Genomic DNA, 3,661 nt, shown 5'->3' on the forward strand with positions numbered 1-3,661 from the left:
AGAGAGAGAGAGAGAGAGAGAGAGAGAGAGAGAGAGAGAGAGAGAGACGGGGCCGAGTGAACCCTGAGCAGCTCGTGCACGGCCGGCAGCCGGAGCGTATCGTGGGAAGCTCGCGAGCCGAACAGTTCCCACAGATCGGGGGCCTGTTGGGCCCGGGCACAGGTTCTCCCTTTCCTCCTCCTCTCTCTCTCTCCTCTTCCCAGCCCTCTCCGCCCTCTCCGCTCCCACCCCTCGCCGCGTCGTACCACGCGTGACTGTGTTTGTGTGCGCTCGCTCGACCGGCACGGGGGGCCCCCTCCAGCGCGGGAGAGGACCGTTCCGCGCACACCTGCGCGCGCTGCAACGCGTGGTGAACGAGGGGTGGGACCGAAGGGGGGGAGATCTCTTGGGGCCCGTGTGGAAGACAGGGTAGACCCACGTTTCTGGCGCTTCGTTCTTGCTGTCTCCTTTCTCTGGCGTAGCTCGACGCGTTGTGAATTAAAAAAAAAAAAAGAAGAAGGAGGAGGGTAAAAGAAACGACGAGCACACGCCATGTCGCGCGACCAGCACGGGAACGACCCGCGCGACAACTCGCGTTTCTCCTTCTCTTTGACGGTTTTCCCGGCGTTTTTCATTCGCTACGATCGCGATCACGCGTCCAGGCGTACCTGGACGCTGCGCGACACGGTTGCGGGATTCCAGACACCGTACGACTCACGTTCGGGTGTTCGAGTCGGATTCCGAAACGACGGTCGCCCCGGTTAGGGGACTCGGGTACGGGAACATTGTCGATTTCATTGATAAGAAGCGGACTTGTCTGGACCTGACGCGCAGTCAGTCAGGCTTCATTCGTTGACTGCGGGAAGATTTTTGCTGGGAGTTGGAAGATGGGTACAGGTGTGAGGTTTAAAAAAATATAGGCTTGTAGGGGATGATCGGACGAAACTTTTTTGTATTTACAGTTTGTTTATGTAACTTTGAGTTTCAGAAATAAAAATTCGACAAGTGGAAGGGCTTTTTTCTCTGAATTTGATTAAATTTGAAACGGTGGAAATGAAACGCATCGTTATGTAGGAATTACTGATCTGTCGAAATTTTGAAAAATGTCACCTTGTAGGGGACGATAAGACGAAACTTTTTTCTATTTACAGTTTGGTCATACGATGTTTAGTTTTGGAAATAAAAATTCGAAAAGTGGAAGGCCTTCTTTCCCTGAATTTGATTAAATTTGAAACCGTGAACATGGAAAGCATCGTTAATTAGGGATTACTGTTCTGTCGAAATTTTGAAAAATATCACCTTATAGGGGACGACAAGACGAAACTTTTTTCTATTTACAGTTTGGTCATACGATGTTTAGTTTTGGAAATAAAAATTCGAAAAGTGGAAGGGCTTTTTTCTCTGAATTTGATTAAATTTGAAACGGTGGAAATGGAAGGCATCGTTACCTAAAAATTACTTATTTTTCGAAATTTTGAAAAATATCATCTGATAGGGGATGATCAGACGAAACTTTTTTCTATTTACAGTTTTTACATATGACGTTTAGTTTCAGAAATAAAAATTCAAAACTTGATTAACCTTTTTTCTCTGAATTCGATTAAATTTGAAACGGCAGAAATGGAAAACATCGTTACTCAAAAATTACTTATTTTTCGAAATTTTGAAAAATATCACCTTATAGTGGACGATAAGACGAAACTTTCTTCTATTTACAGTTTGTCTATATAACGTTTAGTTTCATAAATAAAAATTCAACAAGTGGAAGGCCTTTTTCCCCTGAATTTGATTAAATTTGAAACGGTGAAAATGGAAAGCTTCGTTACTTAGGAATTACTGATCTTTCGAAATTTTGAAAAATATCACCTTTTAGGGGACGATAAGACAAAACTTTTCTTTCTTTACAGTTTGTTCATACGACGTTTAGTTTCAAAAATAAAAATTTGAAAAGTGGAAGGCCTTTTTTCTCTGAATTCGATTAAATTTGAAACTGCGGAAATGAAAAGCATCGTTACCTAAAAATTACTTATTTTTCGAAATTTGAAAAATATCACCCTAGAGGGGACGATAAGACGAAACTTCTTTTTCTTTACAGTTTGTTCATACGACGTTTAGTTTTAGAAATAAAAATTCGACAAGTGGAAGGCCTTTTTCCCCTGAATTTGATTGAATTTGGAACGGTAAAAACGGAAAGCACCGTTACTCAAAAATTACTGATCTTTCGAAATTTTGAAAAATATCACCTTACAGGGAACGATAAGACGAAACTTTTTTCTATTAACAGTATGTTTATACAACGTTCAGTTTCAGAAATAAAAATTCAAAACTTGATTAACCTTTTTTCCCTGAATTCGATTAAATTTGAAACGGCAGAAATGGAAAGCATCGTTACTCAAAAATTACTGATCTGTCGAAATTTTGAAAAATATCACCTTACAGGGGACGACAAGACGAAACTTTTTTCTCTGTACAGTTTGTTCATACAACGTTCAGTTTCAGAAATAAAAATTCGAAACTTGAGAGACATTTTTCCTGAGATCTCGTATCGGTCTGATCCTATTGTTATTGTCATAACGAAAAACCAAACAACAGTCGAGCAATCGAATTCAAACAAAATATCAGCTAATAGGTAACGATAAGACGGAACTTTTCCTCTATATACAATTTCTTCATACGACGTTTCATTTCAGACATAAAAATTAGAACCTTAAAAAGACCTTCTTCCCAAACTTCAATTTTTCCATCAAACATCCAACGTTTCAATTTTTATTTTCGAAACTAAGCATTCTACGAGTCGGCTCCAAATACAAAAAAGTTTCGTCTCCTCATCCCCTGTGAGCTGATATTTTTCAAAAATCTAACGAACACACTTCTCCCATTTCATTCGTGTAAAAACGTGTCCAATGTCTTGCGTACAATTTTCAAGTCGTTACAGGCCAAGTGTTTTTCCATAAGAAAGAAGAATCGAACATCTTATCCAATTATTTTTCCTTCTCTCTTCTCCATAAGAAAGAAGTACAAAAAATAATTGCCTAAGATGTTCGATTAGGCGTCGAATGATTCAACCGGGTTCATCGGAATCCAGAGTGCGTCGTTGCTGTATCCTGGCGGCTAAGCGACACTTGTTGATACATTGGAATACCAGCCACGTGCAGCACGTGCAACCACGTGTCGGCCACCGCTTATGGCACTCGCCGTCGAATCGCGACTTGGTGAACGGACCGATGGACCAGTTTCTATTCTCTACTATCTAGAACAATTGGCACGATCGCCGGTCGTCCTCTACCCAACGTACAGACACAGGCGAAAATGCACGTCGAAGAGCGATGAAGTGTTAAACACGCTGACGCTGCGCGAGACCGTAAGCAAGAGTTTGAGGAACTTAACGTCGAATCACTCACCGATTCGGGTCCCTCGGTTGGTGGCAGTCCTCGTTGAATGGTTGATCCTCGAACGGAGGTGCTCGAGACGATCGCTGGGTCGATAGTACGCCTGATTATGGTTGTTTCGCAGTCACAGACGTTCCGAAGCATTCGCCTCCTCTCTCCTCTGAAACACGGGAAATTGCTTCGGTTACTTCCGCGTTATTCATTTCGTACGTATTTCATTCATTTATCTTATATGTGACACGTCCGTTTCATATTTATTTCATTTATTTCTTTTGCGTTTATTTCGTTCGCGA

The 3,661-nt window shown here is 41.8% G+C and overlaps 1 protein-coding gene across 1 annotated transcript in view; it reads right to left on the reverse strand.

Moving 5' to 3' along the window:
* LOC128896678 (tubulin monoglutamylase TTLL4-like) overlaps nt 1–3,514 on the reverse strand; it is a 10,268-nt gene extending 6,754 nt beyond the window's left edge. Inside the window, exon 1 of the mRNA XM_054160041.1 lies at nt 3,381–3,514. The gene's annotated coding sequence lies outside the window, so the exon portion shown is untranslated. The remainder of the gene's footprint in view (nt 1–3,380) is intronic.
* Between the last annotated feature and the right edge of the window lie 147 nt (nt 3,515–3,661).

Source organism: Hylaeus anthracinus, unplaced genomic scaffold, assembly GCF_026225885.1.
Source record: "Hylaeus anthracinus isolate JK02 unplaced genomic scaffold, UHH_iyHylAnth1.0_haploid 11978, whole genome shotgun sequence".
Classification (NCBI taxonomy): Eukaryota; Metazoa; Arthropoda; class Insecta; order Hymenoptera; family Colletidae; genus Hylaeus; species Hylaeus anthracinus.